At 47.4% G+C, this 18,840-nt stretch overlaps 1 long non-coding RNA gene across 1 annotated transcript; it reads left to right on the top strand.

The window, feature by feature from the left end:
- Positions 1-430: 430 nt before the first annotated feature.
- On the top strand, positions 431-6,074 carry LOC144671612 (uncharacterized). Its single transcript, XR_013573952.1, has 3 exons — positions 431-684; positions 2,818-2,874; positions 5,087-6,074. It is a non-coding gene; the product is annotated as an uncharacterized LOC144671612 (long non-coding RNA).
- The last annotated feature ends 12,766 nt before the right edge of the window (positions 6,075-18,840 follow it).

The raw sequence follows: 18,840 nt of genomic DNA on the forward strand, positions 1-18,840 counted from the left end.
TAGTGCTATGGAGCTAGCAGGGTAACAATGGGCTGAATGGCATCCGTTTGCACTGAAACCTCTCTGCGATTCCTTGCAGGGACCATCTCCATTACTGTGGCTTGCGTTCATACAGAACCTTCCAGCTGCTACACAGGACCCTTAACCATTGACACCGTGCCCACACTTAAGGAGGTGCCCCTAAGCTCGCTTCAAGGGGTCAGTTTAAAGGAGCATCTTAAAGGAGGAGAGAGAGGTGGGTGGAATTCCAGAGCTTAGGGCTCAGTCAGCTGAAATGGACGCTAGTACTTGCGAAACCTCTCGTTTGTTTATCAACTTAATATCAGTATTGACTTTTCTGCACTCAGAGTACGTATTCCTGCCCCTCTTGTGTGTGTATACCCCAACCTGTTACAATTTCAATATCAGGCACTTTGGAACACAAATCCTGGAACAGCCTCTGAATCATTTGGTCAAACATCAACGATACCACCCACCCCCCCGGCCCCGGCTGTCATCTTCAAGTGTTTCAGGTATAAAGAGCAGTAAGCTCCTCTAGTTACAAACCAAACCATCAAAGCAGAGCCAGAAGATCAAAAGAGACAGGCAGAGATGGGAAGCTCCCAGATGAAATTGCGACTTGTCTTGTTCACTCTGACTTTGCTGCTGTCCCTGCAGCTGAGTCACTTCTTCTCCTTGTCGAAGGTAAGCTATGAGATGTCCCTCTGGGTGATGTGTTTCTTGCACGTGACTCTGCGTCTACCATCCAGATAGACTGGTCTGTTCTGCAGTTTGATATTATTATGTTCATGCTTTTAATATTCGTCGCCCTCTATGAGTTTAATATCATTTCCTTCCATTTGTTTCCTCTAAAATTCTCATTCTTGTTTTCAATCCCTCCTCAGCCACTCCCTATCTCGGTCACCTCCTCCAGACCCTACAACCCTCCACATCTCTGTAACCTCCACCTGCCCCTACAACCCTCCCTATCTCTGTAACCTCCTCCAGCCCCGACAACCCTTCCTATCTCCGTAAACCCCTCCAATCCCTACAACCCTCCCTATCTCTTTAACCTTCTCCAGCCCCTACAACCCTCTCTATCTCTGTAACCTCCACCAACCCCTTCAACATTTCCTACCTCTGTAACCTCCTCCAGCCCCTACAACCCTCCCTGTCTCTGTAACCTCCTCCAGCCCCTACAACCCTCTCTATCTTGGTATCCTATATATATATATATATATATAGAGCCGCACTAACGGAGGGTCAGTACTGAGGGAGTGCTGCACTGACGGAGGATCAGTACTGAGAGAGTGCTGCAGTGTCGAAGGGTTAGTACTGAGGGAGCGCTTCAATGTCGAATGAGACATTAAACTGAGGCCCCTGTCTGCCCTCTCAGGTGGGTGTAAAAGGTCTGACAGCCACTATTTGGATGAAGAGCAGGGAGGGGAGTTCTCTATTCCTTCAACATTTCCTACCTCTGTAACCTCCTCCATCCTCTACAACCCTCCCTATCTCTGTAACCTCCTCCAGCCCCTACAATCCTCCCTATCTCTGTAACCTCCTCCAGCCCCTACAACCCTCCCTATCTTTGTAACCTCCTCCAGCCCCCATCACCCTCTTAGATCTCTGTACTCCTCCAATTCCGGGCTCTTAAGCATCCCCCGATTCTCATCGCACCACCATTAGCGGCCGTGCCTTCAGCTGCCTGGGGCCCTCAGCTCTGGAATTCCCTCCGTAAACCTCTTCGCCCCTCCCTCTCTCTCTCTCCTCCTAAAATACACGTTAAAAACCGACCCCTTTGACCAAGCTTTTGACCACTTGTCCCTAATTTCTCCCTATGTGGCTCAGGGTCATATTTTGTTTGGTAATTGCTCCTGTGAAGTGCCTTTGGATGTTTTGCAAGGGGAACACGCCCCCCAGGTAAATGCAAATTATTGTCAATGTTGGTTACAGCTTCTCTTTCACATCCTACAATCATCTCCACACTTCTTCCACCTCTTCCCCCTTTGGCACCTCCGCTCACCTCTCGTCGTTTTTCTCAGCAATAGCTTGCACTCTCTCACCTCTGAGTTAGTAAATCACTGGTCTGAGTCTCACTCCAGGGAATTCAGGCCCATAATGTAGGTCAACACTCTCAGTACTGTGGAAGTGTTGCACTGTTGGAGGGACAGTACTGAGGGAGTGCTGTACTGTCGGACGAACAGCACTGAGGGAGTGCTGCACTGTTAGAGGGTCAGTACTGAGGGAGCATTGCACTGTTGGTGGGTCAGTACTGAGGAAGTGTTGCATTCTCGGAGGAACAGTACTGAGGGAACGCTGCGCTGTCGAAGGGTCAGTACTGAGATAGAGCCGCACTAATGGAGGGTCAGTACTGAGGGAGTGCTGCACTGACGGAGGATCAGTACTGAGAGAGTGCTGCAGTGTCGAAGGGTTAGTACTGAGGGAGCGCTTCAATGTCAAATGAGACATTAAACTGAGGCCCCTGTCTGCCCTCTCAGGTGGGTGTAAAAGGTATTTGGATGAAGAGCAGGGGGGAAGTTCTCCCCTGTGTCCTGGGGCCAATATTTATCCCTCAACTAACATCACTAAAAGAACAGATGATCTAGGTCATTATCACATTGCTATTTGTGGGAGCTTGCTGTGCACAGATTGGCTGCCACATTTCCTACAGTGTGAGTACACTTCAAAAAACCTTCATTGGCTGTGAAATGCTTTGGGATGTGGTGAAAGGCGTTAGAGAAATGCAAGTCTGTCTTCCTCCCCCTCTCTCTCCTGTACCTCTCTCTCTCCCTCAATCCTCCTCTCGCTTTCCCACTGATAAATTATTTCTTTTTTCAGGTTGAGACTGCGCATGGTTCTTTGACGATTGAGAAATCTGTGGATTCCCCGGACATAGTAGGTGGAAATTAATTCTTTAAGGTTCCTCCCTGCTCGTTTCTTCCACAGAAAGTTTCCTGATTTCAAACTGATTTCAGTGGCAGTCTCTCTAGGTTATACTGAGGTGGCATGTTTGAAATTGAACCCCCTTTTTTGCAAAGCAGGGATGAGGCAATTCCATGGAAATGAACATATCCCCACAAGATTTTTAAATGTAACCCACGCCAGGAATAATAAGAGGGAGACTGATCCAGTCTGGGAGTGGGTTAAAGAGTGGCAGGGAGTCGAGAGTAGGAGAGAGGGATGGAATGGGAGAGGGAGAGAGTGGAAGAGAGAGAGATAGAGAGTGGGACAGAGAAGGGGTGAAAGGGAAAGAACATAGGTGTGAGAGAGTGACAGAGGGAGAAATTAAGGAAGAGATGCAGAGTGAGGGAAAGTGAAAAGGGGAAAGTGTACAAGAGAGAGAAATTAACAGGAAAGGGAAAGTCACAGAGTGAGCGAAAGGTGCAAAAATAGTGTGAGAGAGGGAGTGATACAGAGTGGGAGAAGGAGATGGGGGAGAGGGAGGGGGAGAGACAGGAAAAGGGAACGAGGAGAGTAAGATTGGGAGAGAGGGCAACTGAGAGAAAGAGCGGGAGATAGAGACAGTGAGAGGAAGAGTGGAACAGAGCGGGTGAGAGAGAGGTACGGAGCAGGAGAACACCTCCTCCGGGTCCTGATATTTGTCCAAAATCTCTGAAATTACAGCATCTCCCGCGTCCCAATTCTCATTGCTCCACCATTGGCGGCCGTGCTTTCAGTTGCCTGGAGGCTTAAGCTCTGGAATTCCCTCCCTAAACCTCTCCGCCTCTCTCTCTCTCTCCTTTAAGACGTTCCTTAAAAAACCAACGTTTTTGACCAAGCTTTTGGTCTCCTGTCCCTAATATCTCCATATGTGACTCAGTGTTAGGTTTTTCTCTGATTTACGCTCCGGTAATGTGGATTGGGACATTTTGCAATGTCACAGGCGCTGTGTAAATGCAAGTTGCGAGTGTTATGTGGAAGGGAGACCCCAGGTGGCAGTCAGTGCCAGAGACTGAAGTCATTGTGTACCGACCATATCTAATCTCTCCGAATGCACAATCAATTTGACTGTCAGCCAAAGCATTTTTGATATTTGATCCTTCTAACTGTTTATAACCAGGCCTACATTATACACCGAGAGACTGGTTAATCAACAGACAATTTGGAGGATAGAGTGAAAGAAAAAGAGGACTTGCATTTCTCTAGAGCCTTCCAACACATCAGGACGTCCCAAAGTGTTTCGCAGCCAATCACGTGCTTTTTTCTTTCATGTGAGGTCACTGATGTAATGTGGGAAATGCAGCAGCCATTGGCGCCCGGTAACATCCCACAGACAGCAGAATGATAATGACCAGCACGCTCCCAGTACTTGCACTGTCAGTTCAGCTCAATACTCTGCAAATCTCAGCTCCGAGTTAAAAGGACCACCATGTGTAATCGAGGAATTACTGCACTGTCAGAGGGCCAGTACTGAGGGAGTGCTGCAATATCGGAGGGTCAGTAATGAGGGAGTGCTGCATTGTTGGAGGGTCAGTGCAGAGGGTGTGCTGCATTGTTGGAGGGTCAGTACTGAAGGAATGCTGCACTTTCAGAGGGTCAGTACTGAGGGAGTGCTGCACTGTCAGAGAGTCAGTACTCAGGGAGTGCTGCATTGTCGGAGGGTCAGTACTGAGGGGGTGCTGCACTCTTGAAGGCGCTGTCTTTGAAATGAGATTGTAAACTGAGGCAATCAATCTACCCTCTCAGGTGGATGTAGAGGATTCCATGGCCACAATTTAGATGAAGTGCGTCAGGAGTTCGGGGGTATGTGTGGTGGGGGTGGATGAGGTGGAGTTTCTTCCAGTTTCCTGGGGCAAATATTTATCCCTCAACTGACACTGGTGAAAAACTCAAAATCGGGGCCATTATCACATTTCTGTTTTTGGGATCTTGCTGTGTGCAAATTGCCTGCTGCGTTTTCTACATTACAATGGTGAGCACACTTCAGAAAAAGTCTTCCATCAGTTGTGAAACACTATGGGCCATCCTGAGGTGGGGAAAGGCTCTAGAGAAATGCGCCATCCTCCTTCCAATGACGCGCCTAATTGAAATGTTGTCACAGTCAAAGGGACACGGTGCCTTCTTTCTTTCTGGAATGTTCTCACCTATTGGCCTCCTGCTTTTCCAGGGCTCCTTGCTGCTACGCGAGAAGAGAATGAGCAACCTCTCGGTCTGCGTGTACTGCTGTGGCTGCTGTAACAAGATAGGCACAAAGACTTGTGGTTACTGCTGCAAACTTTAGACCCTGGCCTCATTCATGCAAGGTCATCCTGCCCCATGCCACAGCCTTCTCCCCTCCTTATTTATTGCTTGGCAATCTATTTAACACAGGCCCTGTTCATTAATTCCAACTGAAACTTTACCTGCATTTTACAGCAGGGAAAGAAGCCATTTGGCCCACCGGTTTCGTGCTGGTGTTTCTGCTCCACACGAGCCTCCTCCCACCCCTTCTCTATCTCATCCCATCACCATATCCTTCTATTCATTTCTACCTCGTGTGTTTATCCAGATTTCCTTTTAAATACATCGATACGATTCACCTCGACCACGTCCTGTGGCAGCGAGTTCCAACTTCTCCCCACTGTCTGGGTAAAGAGGTTTCTCCTGAAATCCCCATTGGATTTATTAATGACGATCTTATATTGAAGTTTTCATTATGATCTATCTTTTGTACCAATATACTGCACTTTTTATTTACCTGTGTTTATACTGTTATAATGTAAACTTCTTTGTTTATGTGTGAGTACGTGAGTGTGTCTGTGAGTGTTTGAGTGTGTTAGTGTGTGCGTGCGAGTGAGTGTGTGTGAGTATGTGTTACTGTGTCAATATGTGTGTGTCAATGTGAATGACTGTGTCAGTGTGGCTGTGGGTGTGTGAGTGTGCAAGTGAATGTGTGAGGAATCTTATGACTAAGTCATTTGAATGGATGTTACTGGGGTTAATGATAGTTAAAATTCAGAGAGATGTAAAGAGGGCCCCTGATTTAGCTGTTTTATGCTCCCGCGCACAGATTCACCCGACAATGTGTTCATGCTTCACGATTATCTTGTCGGGACTTTAATTGTAAATATTGTGCTTTGTAAAAAAAAAATGAATAAACAACTTTTGTCTTCACAGCGTGTCTGGCTTGATATTTCAGACTACTTGTCTCCCCCTCACCCTTTTCCACCCCCATTCCCCCCACACCAGGGAACAATTGTCCGCACTTCCTCTGAAGTTCTGTGTAAAGATCAGCTTTGTTCAATGCAAACTGTTCCAACATCTAGAACGTTGTTACAAATATCACACAAAGGGCACACGCCATGATAGCCTACTTTCCACAGATTTTACCAGTTGACCAGGTTGAAAACCTTTTCACAAACCACAATGTAGGTGTTCAATTCTTGCTGCTGTTTGCTTAATGCTCTCATAACTGCTATAACCTCTCTAGTTCCACTGCATAACAACACAAACATAAACAAACAGGAGCAGGAGTAGGCCATTTGCCTCTCCCGAGCCTTCCTGTCCATTCAATTTGACCCTGGCTCATCTGATTGTGGCCTTAACGTCACTTTCCTTCTTTTCCCCCATAACCCTTGAGTCCCTTGTCGATCAAAAATCTGTCTAAGTCAGCCTTGAGTATAGTCAATGACCCGGCCTCCACTGCTCTCCGGGGAAGAGAATTCCAAAGTCGAGCAACCCTCCTAGAGAAGAAATTTCTCCTCATCTCTGTCCTAAATGGGAGACCCGTTGTTTTTAAACTGTGTCCCCTCATTCTCGTCTCCCCCATAAGAGGAAACATGCTCTCAGCACCTACCTTATCAAGCTCCCTCAGAAAATTATATGTTTCAACAAGGTCACCTCTCATTCTTCTAAACTCCAATGAGTACAGACCCAACCTGCTCGACCTTTCCTCATAAGACAAACTCCTTCACCCCAGGGATCAGCCTCATCATGGCAATAGCCTCTTTAGTTCCGCAAGCCTTCCTAAAACTGAACTGATTTCAGCTGTAATGCCTTGTCTCGGTTTCCAATCTATTTGCAGGGATCTTTAACACAACCTTGGATCAATGTGCAATCAGCTGCGAGGCTCATCACATTGCCTGCGTTCTTTTCTGAAGGGGCCTTTCCACTCTTCAGAAAGTCTTTTGGCCATTCTCCCTTAGTGTGCATCACCTTACACGAGCTAATTAATTCTCTTGTTGCTTTATCGCCTAGTCTGTTGATCATTTCTGCAGGGATATCCCGACTCATCCTTCCACTTTGCCTGGTCTCTGTTCTTTTATAGCTCAAAATATTTTGCACTCCAGAGGATCAGGTCCCAAAATATCCCAGTAAATATCTTCTTCTATCACTGCTTCCACTTCTGTGGGCATGCCACCTTTGTCCTTGTCCTACAGGACTTCCATATTATATATACATATATAAAAAATAGATGGTAGAATCATAAAAAATAGGAGCAGGAGGAGGCCATTCGGCCCCACGATCCTGCTCCGCCATTCAATAAGATCATGGGTAGAATCATCTGGCTGGCGTGCGGGTGGCGGAGCCCGCACGGCAGCGCTTACAATGTCGCGCACTGACATTGCGCGAGCGTCCTGATGTCAGCGCGCGGCATCGTGATATTTCGGTCGGCGGGCGTGCTATGCAGCGGGATGCAACCCCACCATTAATTAAAGGCCTCCGTAACCTCACCCACCCCATCTTAAACCCATCCACAAATCTGCTGCTCCCCCCACAGCTCCACTCTAACTCACACCGAGTCCTGTTCGCCAATCACCCCCATTGTTGTTTGCCAATATACATTGGTTCTAGGTCTGGCAATGCCTCCATTTTCCAAATTCCAATCCTCCTGTTTAAATCCTTCCACAGCATCCTCATCTCCTTCTCTATCTCTGCAACCGCCTCCAGCCCCAATGTCCCTCCCTTTCTCTACAACCTCCTCCAACCCTTACAACCCTCCCTCTCTCTGCAACCTCCACCAGACCCTATGAGTCTCCCTATGTCTGTAACCTCCTCCATCCCCTATGACCCTCCCTACCTCTGTAATCTGCTCCAGCCCCAACAACTTTCATTTTCTCCGTAACCTTCTCCAGTCCCTGCAGGGGCTGGAGGAGGTTACAGAGATAGGGGAGGGTTGCAGGAGCTGAAGGATATTACAGAGATAGTGTAACAATGTTGAGGGGCTGAATGGGCCTCCGCCCATTCCTGTGTAGCAGGCTCAAGGTGCTGAATGGTCCTCCTCCTGTCCCTGTGTTACTGGCTCGAAGGGCTGAATGGCCTCCATATGTTCCTGTGTAACAGATCTGAGGGGCTGGATGGGCCTCCTCCTGTTCCTGTGCAACCGGGTTGAGGGGGCTGAATGGGCCTCTTCCTGTTCCTGTTTAAAATGCTCGAGGGGCTGACTGGGCCTCCTCCTGTTCCTGTTTAACAGGCTCGAGGGGGCTGAATGAGCCTCCTCCTTTTCCTGTGCTCATGATTCTCATTATTTTGACTGGGTAATGTCCAATCCAAAGAGATCTCTTAATTGCTTAATGCTTAACCTGAAGTAATTATGGATTCTTTCTGGATGTTCAATTAAGAATAGGGCATTGTGCCTCAGTATGACTTTGCACATTACTGCTATTATGACCAACTTCTGGTGGAACATATGTTTGCACTCTGTCGTCACTGTATTCTGTCGTATCGTGACTTTAATGTTTATGGTAACTGATATTGATTTTTCAATCATAGTTGTCAACACAGGCTAGTTACAACCAGTTGTAACTAGATTGTGTACTTGACCAATGAGTTAGAGGCAAGGCAGGGCTTATAACAAACAGTTTACAGTGTCTGTTTAAGCAATGCGCATTAGTTTGCAGACCCTTTTTAAACAGTGCATTTCATCCAACAGTCTACAGAATCTATTTAAATGACAGCAAACAATTCATTTCTGAAAGTACAGCAATTAATCCCAATAAAAGCATGATTATTTCTCCAGCAAAATGCTGTCAGTGGACGATAGTAACATAAAACAAATTCTGTAAAATCAATCCCAGTCACTCATAACTTTGTGGTGATAGAAGGAGTCATCACCCAATCATCTCCATTCTGATGGGAACGATAGTGTCACTATGGGCAACCCTCTACAACAGCAACAATTTACCTTCATATTGCGCCTTTAAAGTAGTAAAGTGTCCCACAGGGCTTTAGAGGAGTGTAAATCAGACAACAATCTTGACAAACTGAAGATGTTAGTGGACAGGTGACCAAAAGCTGCATCAAAGAGGTCAGTGTTTAAGGAGCGTATTAAAGGAGGAGGGAAAGCCAGAGAGAGAGGGAGACAGAGAGAGAGGTGGAGAGGTTTAGGGAGAGAATACCAGGTTATGGCCACCAACGGTAAAACGATGGGAATTGGGGGATGCTCAAGAGGCTGGAATTGGAGGAGTGCAGAGATCGCGGAAGGTTGTAGGGGCTGGTGGAGGTTACAGATATAGGAAGGGTTGTAGGGAATGAAGGAGGTTACAGAGATAGGGAGGGTTGGAGAGGCTGGAGGAAGCTACAGAGATGGAGAACGTTGTAGGGGCTGGAGGGAGCTACAGAGATAGAGAAGGTTATAGGGGCTGGAGGGAGCGACAGAGATAGGGAGGATTGTAGGGGCTGGAGGAATTTACTGAGATAGGGATGGTTGTAGAGGCTGGAGTGTGTTACAGAGACATGGAGGGTTGTAGGAGATGGAAGAGGTTACAGAGATGGGAGGGTTGTAGGGGCTGGAGGAGGTTAGAGATAGGGAGGGTTGTAGGGGCTGGAGGAGTTTACTGAGATTCGGATGGTTGTAGGGGTTGGGGTGCATTAGAGTCATTCAGCTCCTCAAACCAGTTCCTCCATTCAATCAGATTATGGTGGATCCATGTCTTAACTCTGTCTACTGACCTTCTGTAACTCTTAATCCCCTTACCCAACAAACATCTATGTATCACAGTTTTGATATTTTCAATTGACTCCTCCCAGCCTCAGCAGCTTTTTCTGGGAGAGAGACCCAGATTTCCGCTCCCCTTTGTGTGAAGAAGTGCTTCCTGACATCACCCCCTGAACGGCCTGGCTTGAATTTTAAGGTTCTGCCCCCTTGTTCTGGATGCACCCCCTACCCCCACTCCCCCCAACCAGAGAAAATAGTTACTCTCTCTTCAACCCTATCGAATCCTTTAATCATCTTAAACCCCTCGAATAGATCACGCCTTAATCGTCTAGACTCGAGGGAATACAAGCCTAGTCTGCGCAGCCTGTCCTCGGAATTTAACTCTTTATGCCTATCGATGGGAGGGGAACCAATTCTCAGTTTGCAGGGGCCTCAAGGTTAAATTTCCATCTTTTTAACGACCATAACAATTGTGACCCACTTCTTGACATTGTTGAAATAAACAGATTAAAATAGTAGGCAGAGTGACTGTACAAGAGTACATTAAACCACGCCCTGCTACTGATGGTCAAAAGAATTAGTTGAGACACTTCGCAGTCATCTGCACTGAGGCACACCTGCCATTGCACACTCAAATTCCCCTGTCACTCAGAACAGGCTAAATTATTAAAGGGATTTATTCACACATAGAATTATTTGCAGCATCATGCAATATCGGTGAGATTACAAAGATTTACTTTTTGTGTTCTTTCATGGGACGTGGGCATCGCTGGCTGGGCCAGCACTTATTGCCCAGCCCTAATGATGGGTCGCCTTCTTGAACCGCTCTGGTCCTGTGGTGTCGGTGCACCCACGCTGCTGTTAGGGTGGGAGCTCCTGGGTTTTGACTCAATGTTAGTGAAGGAATGGCCAATACAGTTCCATCACAGAAATAGGCCATTCGGCCCATCTGCTCCGTGCCAGTGTTTATGCTCCACACGTGCCTCCTCCCACCCCCTCTTCATCTCACTCCATCACTGAATCCTTCTATCCCTTTCTCCCTCGTGTTTATCCAGCTTCCCCCTTAAAAAACATCTCTACTGTTCAGCTCAACCACTCCCTTTGGGGGTGAGTTCCACATTCTCTCTACTCTCCGGGTAAAGAAGTTTCTCCTGAATTCCCCATTGGATTTACTAGTGACTATCCTTTATCGATGTTCCTTGGTTCTGGTCACCCCCTGAACCACACAAGTGGAAACATCTCTACATCTACCCTATCGAAACCCTTTCATCATTTTAAAGGCCTCGATCAGGCCACCCCCCAGCCTTCTCTTTTCTCGAGAGAAGAGTCTGAGCCTATTTGGTTTTTCTGTAGAGTTGCATACAGGTCAATGGGGCATCCAACCCATCAAACCTAATGGATATATAATCTCATTGCATTATATCGAACTTTGTAACTGAGCTTGCATTATGAGGCTCACTTAATTGAGGCTTTGCACTGGAGCATCTTGGATCTCAGCTGATAAATCTAACCCCTCTTTCCTTTGTTGCCAGTTACCAGCTGCAGTGTGGCATTTTAGAATCATGCGTCACACAGGAGGCCATTCGGCCCATCGTACCTGTGCCAGCTCTTTGAAAGATCTATTCAAATTAGTCCTACTGTGCCCATGACATCATTGTCAATCTTTCCTTAGCCCCCACCTATCGTTGACCTTCTACCCTGCTTTACCTGCTCAACTTCTCCCCCACTCCCCTTAAGCAGGATAAATTCCATCTCATTTCGACTTCTCTTTAGCTCTGAAGAATCATATGGACTTGAAACGTTGACTCTGTTTCTCTCTCCATAGATTTGAATTTTTTCAGCATTTTCTGTTTTTATTTCAGATTTCCAGCATCCGTAGTGTTTTGCTCTGTTTTTAGTCTCAGTCTACCCCCTCTGCTCTTTCCCCCACAGCCCTGCGAAATTTTCCCATTCCAATATTTATCCAATTGCCCCTTTTGAAAGTTCCTATTGAATCTGTTTCCACCGCCCTTTCAGGCAGTGCCTTCCAGATCACAACTCGCCGTGTAAAAAAAAAAAATTCTCCTCATCTCCCCATCTGGTTCTTTTCCCGATTCTCTTCAATCTGTGTCCCTCTGGTTACCGACCCTCCTGCCACTGGAAACAGTTTCACTTTATTTACTCTAACCAAACCCCTCATGATTTTGAATGCCTCAATTAAACCTCTCCCGTAACCTTCTCTGCTCCTAGGAGAATAATCCCAGCTTCCCTCGTTTGCCAGAAATCAGTCCGTGTGTTTATTTTACCTAATTTTCCCTCAACGTGCTGATGGTCTGTCGTCTCTCTGGCCGAGCTGAAACCAATGTGATGCCTATGACTGTCACCACAGTCAGGTTGGAACTGATCGTATCTGAGTCTCTGTAGGAAAGGTGGTCCTTTGACGTTGGCGTCACTCTATGCATCTTGTGATGACTTTACTCAATTCCGTCTCTGATGCTGTCCCACTTAACTCGATGGAAGGGAATGTCAACACTATAAACCTTACTTCAGTATTCAGGTAAACACATTTACTCCAGGATACAGTCGATGTTCCTGCCCTTAGCTCTGTCACAAATCTTAAAAGATGCTTTGCAAACACGGCTGGATGATTCTCTAACGTCAGTCAATCAGTGTTTGATCACCACATCTCCAACATGTTCCGAACATATGAACTGAAATGTTCAAAGGCTGTTTCACAATACAGAGGTTTCACATCACCTGCTCTAGCACAGTCTTCATGAGGAACACAAAAGTCTGCCTCTGCTTACCCCTGTACAGACTACAGTTCATCATTTCCCTATGTAGTGTAAGCTGTGGCACAGTGGGTTTAGCTCTCTCTCTCTCTCTCGTTTTTCTCTGAGTCAGAAAGTTGTGGGTTCAAGTCCCCACTTGAGAGACTTGAGCTGAATAATCCAGGCTTGTGCTGCCCAGCATCAGTATTGAGGGAGTGCTGCACTGTCAGAGGGTCAGTACTGAGGGAGTGCTGCCCTGTCAGAGGGTCAGTGCTGAATGAGAGCTGCACTTTCGGAGGGTCAGTACTGAGGGAGTGCTGAACTGTCAGAGGGTCAGTGCTGAGGGAGTGCTGCACTGTCAGAGTTTCAGTACTGAGGGAGTGCTGCACTGTCAGAGGGTCAGTAGTGAGGGAGTGCTGCACTGTCAGAGGGTCAGTACTGAGGGTGTGCTGCCCTGTCGGAGGGTAAGTATGGAGGGAGTGCTGCACTGTCGAAGGGTCATTACTGAAGGAGTGCTGCACTCTCAGAGGGTCAGTACTGAGAAATTGCCACCATTCAGCGATGCAGCACATTGGATGAGATATTTAACCTTGTTTGTCCTCGAAGATGGATGTACACTTCTTTCAATAGTGGAGGTGGTTTTTTTTTTACATCCAATAGAGCAGCTCTCCCTCAGTACTGACCCTCTGACTGTGTAGCACTCCCTCAGTACTGAACCTCTGACAATGCAGCACTCCCTCAGTACTGACCCTCCAAAAGTGCAACACCCCATCAGTACAGACCCTCTGACAGTGCAGCACTCCCTCTGTACCTACCCTCCAACAGTTTAGCACTCCTTTTGCACTGCACTGGAGTTTCAGCCTGGATTATTGGGGATTCGAACCAATAGCCTCCTGTATCAGAGGTGAGAGAAAGAGACAGAGCTTAACCAATCTGACAGCTGACACCTGGATAAATCGCGCATGGGCTGTGGATGAGTTGAATCATGAGAATCTTGCTTGTTCTCGGTCTTTTTATTGTTCTGAAGTACAGCTCAAACATATAATGCAGCTTGTAAAAAACGACAAATGTCACTTAATTTGTCATAAACGCTGATGTGCTGGCTTTGTGGCCTTCTTATACCGGATGCACTGAAATGGTGGTAGCAAATATTTACTTTCCAGTTCAGTGCAGTGTCTGATTACTGTGTTTCACCAACTGAACTGGAATAGATGCAAAGAGCTTCATTGAAAGGAAAGGGCAGTGTTTTAGGGAGCGTTGTGCTGCAACGCTCAATGCAAACTTCATTGGGATTTAAGAACATAAGAAATAGGAGTAGGCCACTCAGCCCCTCGAGCCTGCTCCCTCATTCAGTAAAATCATGGCTGATCTGATTGTGGCCTTAACTCCACTTTCCTGCCTGTCTCCCACCATAACCCTTGACAAACAAAAATCTGTCTAAAACAAAAACAGAATTACCTGGAAAAACTCAGCAGGTCTGGCAGCATCGGTGGAGAAGAAAAGAGTCGACGTTTCGAGTCCACATGACCCTTCAACAGAACTGAGTATAGTTAGGAGAGGGGTGAAATATAAGTTGGGTTAAGGTGGGGGGCGGGGGGAGAGAAGTTGAGGGTGGGGTGGCTGTAGGGACAAGCAAGCAGTGATAGGAATGTTCCACATACCCCATAAAGAGACAGGAACATTCCTTGTTCCAGTCCTACTCCGGCCCCCTCCCACAACTCTTTCTCCAGTACATCGATGATTACTTCGGTGCTGCTTCATGCTCTCGTCGGGACCTGGAAAAATTTATTAATTTTGCTTCGAATCTCCACCCCTCCATCATTTTCACATGGTCCATCTCTGACACTTCTCTTCCCTTCCTTGACCTCTCTGTCTTAATTTCTGATGATAAGACTGTCCACCAATATCCATTACAAGCCTACCGACTCCCACAGCTACCTCGACTGCAGCTCCTCACACCCCACTTCCTGTAAGGACTCCATCCCATTCTCTCAGTTCCTTCGCCTCCGTCGCATCTGTTCTGATGACGCTACCTTCAAAAACAGTTCCTCTGACATGTCCTCCTTCTTCCTTAACCGAGGTTTTCCACCCACGGTCGTTGACAGGGCCCTCAAACGTGTCCGGCCCATCTCCCGCGCATCCGCCCTCACGCCTTCTCCTCCTTCCCAGAAACATGATAGGGTCCCCCTTATCCTCACTTATCACCCCGCCAGCCTCCGCATTCAAAGGATCATCCTCCGCCATTTCCGCCAACTCCAGCATGATGCCACCACCAAACACATCTTCCCTTCACCCCTCCGGCGGCATTCCGTAGGGATCGTTCCCTCTGGGACACCCTGGTCCACTCCTCCATCACCCCCTACTCCTCAACCCCCACCTATGGCACCTCCCCATGCCCACGCAGAAGATGCAACACCTGCCCCTTCACTTCCTCTCTCCTCACCGTCCAAGGACCCAAACACTCCTTTCAAGTGAAGCAGCATTTCACTTGCATTTCCCCTAACTTAGTCTACTGCATTCGTTGCTCCCAATGCGGTCTCCTCTACATTGGAGAGACCAAATGCAAACTGGGCGACCGCTTTGCAGAACACCTGCGGTCTGTCCGCAAGAAAGACCCAAACCTCCCTGTCACTTGCCATTTTAACACTCCACCCTGCTCTCTTGCCCACATGTCTGTCCTTGGCTTGCTGCATTGTTCCAGTGAAGCCCAACGCAAACTGGAGGAACAGCACCTCATCTTCCGACTAGGCACTTTACAGCCTTCCGGGTTGAATATTGAATTCAACAACTTTAGATCTTAAACTCTCTCCCCCCATCCCCACCCCGTTTCTTCCCCCTCCCTTTTGTTTTTTTCAATAATTTATATAGATTTTTCTTTTCCCACCTATTTCCATTATTTTTAAATCTACAACTAATACCTTGTCAGTCTTTCCACCCCACCCCCACTAGAGCTGTACCTTGAGTGTCCTGCCATCCATTCTTAATTAGCACTTTTCTTAGATAATATCACCACCTTCAACACCTCTTTGATCCTTTTGTCTGTGACATCTTTTGATTATCTGCTCCTATCACTGCTTGCTTGTCCCTACAACCTCCCCACCCTCAATTTCTCTCCCCCCGCCCCCCACCTTAACCCAGCTTATATTTCACCCCTCTCCTAACTATACTCAGTTCTGTTGAAGGGTCATGTGGACTCGAAACGTCGACTCTTTTCTTCTCCACCGATGCTGCCAGACCTGCTGAGTTTTTCCAGGTAATTCTGTTTTTGTTTTAGATTTCCAGCATCGGCAGTAGTTTTTTGTAAAAATCTGTCTAACTCAGCCTTGAGTTTATTCAATGACCCAGTGTCCACTGCTCTCTGGGGAGAGAATTCCACAGACTAACAGCCCCCTGAGAGGAAAATTTCCTCCTCACCTCCGTCTTAACTGGAAGATCCCTTATTCTGAAACTGTGCCCCCCAGTTCTAGATTCCCTCACGAGGGGAAACATCCTCTCAGCATTTACCCTGTCAAGTCCCCTCAGGATCTCATATGTCTCAATAAGATCATCTCTCATTCTTCTAAACTCCAGTGAGTATAGCTCAACCTTTCCTCATGAGACTAAATGTCTCATCACAGGAATCAATCTTCTCTGAACTGCCTCCAACACAAGTGTATCTCTCCTTAAATATGGAGGCCAAAGCTATATGCAGTTGGTGAGCTTACATCTATGTAGGGGCCAAGGAGGGTTCCCTAACATGGGTTGGCCAAGGGGCCTTCCCTCTCCTGTGCTAACCCAGCGATGGAGTGAAATTCGCAACTTGACAGACAGCAGGTACTCACCAGCTTGTCAACCCTCAGCCTGATGTTGCTTAACAGATGGTTATGAGTATGGGTGTGGACACTCGAGGAGACACCGGTTCTGTTTAAGAGTAGTCAGTGTTTTCACACCTGTCCCCCAGGGCACAAAGGAATGGGCAATCACACTGGTCTTGACAGTGACACTGATAACATGGACTAACTGTGCTTTAAACAGCCCAGAAGGAGGTCATTCGGCCCAACGGTGCCAGTGCAGGCTCTTTGAAAGAGCTGTCCCTCTGCTTACCAACCATCCTTCCACTGGAGACAATTTCTCTTCACTAACTCTATCCAAAACCCCACACGATTTTGAATGCCTCGATTCAATCTCCCCCATAACCTTCTCTGCTTTAAGGAGAACAATCCCAGCTTCTCCAGTCCCTCCACATGAACTGGATTCCCTCATCCATGGGACTGTTCCAGTAAATCTCCTCCGCACCCTCCCCAAGGCCTCGACATAGGAACATCGGAAATGACATCCTTCCTAAAGTGATTGGCGGCCAGAATTGGACACACTCCAGCCTAACCACCGATTGATAACGGTTTTAGGAATGACATTTTGCTGCTGTACTCTAAACATCTATTTGAAAATCATTCCCATGCAAACTCCAGTGCACATATATAAACAAGAGCATGTTGTAAGGACAACTTCCAACCAATGGGGAAGCACGGTGGGATCTTGCCGACTCTTAGACCTGTAATGAATTGGTCAGGGCGATGGAGAATAAAAGTAGAGAAGTCTTGCGACAACTGTACAGGGCATTAGTGAGGCCTCACCAGGAGTATTCTTGGTCTGCTTACTTAAGGAGTGGTATACTTGCATTAGAAGCATTCAGAAAAGATTCACGAGGCTGATTCCTGGGATGAAGGGGATGTTGTACCAGCAAAGGTTGAGCAGGTTGGGACTATGGGTCAGGCAGGAGAGTGGAGTTAAGGCCACAATAAAATTGGTCATGATCTCATTGAACGCAGAAGCAGGATCGAGGGGCTGAATGGCCTACTCCTATTTCTTATGTTCAGGTCTCCATATACCTTGCTTAGACCACACTTGGAGCACTGTGCACAGTTCTGGTCTTCATATCACTTGGTAAGACCACACTTGGAGCACTGTGCAGGTTCCGGTCTCCATATATCTTGGTAAGAGCACACTTGGAGCACTGTGCACAGTTCCGGTCTCCATATACCTTGGTAAGAGCACAATTGGAGCACTGTGCAAAATTCTGGTCTCCATATATCTTGGTAAGAGCACAATTGGAGCACTGTGCACAGTTTTGGTCACTTTATCACCAAAGTAAAATACTGTGGATGCTGGAGCTTTGAAATAAAAACAAAATGTGCCGGAAAATCTCAGCAGGTCTAGCAGGATCTTTGGAGACAGAAACAGAGTTAAAATTTCGAGTCCACTGTGACTCTTCTTCGGATCTGAGGAATTCTTCTGAAGAAGAGTCATACTGGGCTCAAGGCATTAACTCTGAGCATCTCCACAAATGCTGCTGACATGCTGAGTTGTTCCAGTCTTTTCTGTTTTCAGCTCAGTTAACTTACATGGACTTGGAGAGGCCCAACAAACATGATAGCTGTGATATCAATAGCGGCTCCTTCATGTTATTACTGTGCTAGGGGTGCACTATTGGAGGGCCAGTATTGAGGAAGAGCTGCACTGTCAGAGGGTCAGTACTGAGCGGGAGCTGCACTATCAGAGGGCCAGTACTGGGAGGGTGCTGCACTGTTGGAAGGTCAGTACTGAGCAGGTGCTGCACTGACAGAGGGCCAGTATTGAGGGACTGCTGCATTGTCGGAGGGTCAGTACTGAGCGTGTGCTGCATTGTCGGAGGGTCAGTACTAAGCGCATGCTGCATTGTTGGTTGTTAAGTACTGAGCATGTGCTGCATTGTTGGAGGGTCAGTACTCAGGAAGTGCTACAATGTTGGAGAATCAGCACTGAGGGAGAGCTGCCCTGTTGGAGGGTCAGTACTGAGCGCGTGCTGCAAGGTTGGAGAGTCAATACTGAGCGCGTGCTGCACTGTCCAAGGGTCAGTACTGAACGCATGCTGCATTGTCGGAGGGTCAATACTGAGAGCATGCTGCATTGTCGGAGGGTCAGTACTGAGCGCGTGCTGCATTTTCCGAGGGTCAATACTGAGCGCGTGCTGAATTGTCGGAAGGTCAGTACTGAGCGCATGCTGCATTGTTGGAGGGTCAATACTGAGTGCGTGCTGCATTGTCGGAGGGTCAGTACTGAACGTGTGCTGCATTGTCTGAGGGTCAATACTGAGTGCGTGCTGCATTGTCGGAGGGTCAGTACTGAGTGCATGCTGCATTGCCGGAGGGTTAGTGCTGAGTGCGTGCTGCATTGTCGGAGGGTCAATACTGAGCGCGTGCTGCATTGTCGGAGGGTGAATACTGAGCGTGTGCTGCA

Source organism: Cetorhinus maximus, chromosome 33, assembly GCF_964194155.1.
Source record: "Cetorhinus maximus chromosome 33, sCetMax3.hap1.1, whole genome shotgun sequence".
Classification (NCBI taxonomy): Eukaryota; Metazoa; Chordata; class Chondrichthyes; order Lamniformes; family Cetorhinidae; genus Cetorhinus; species Cetorhinus maximus.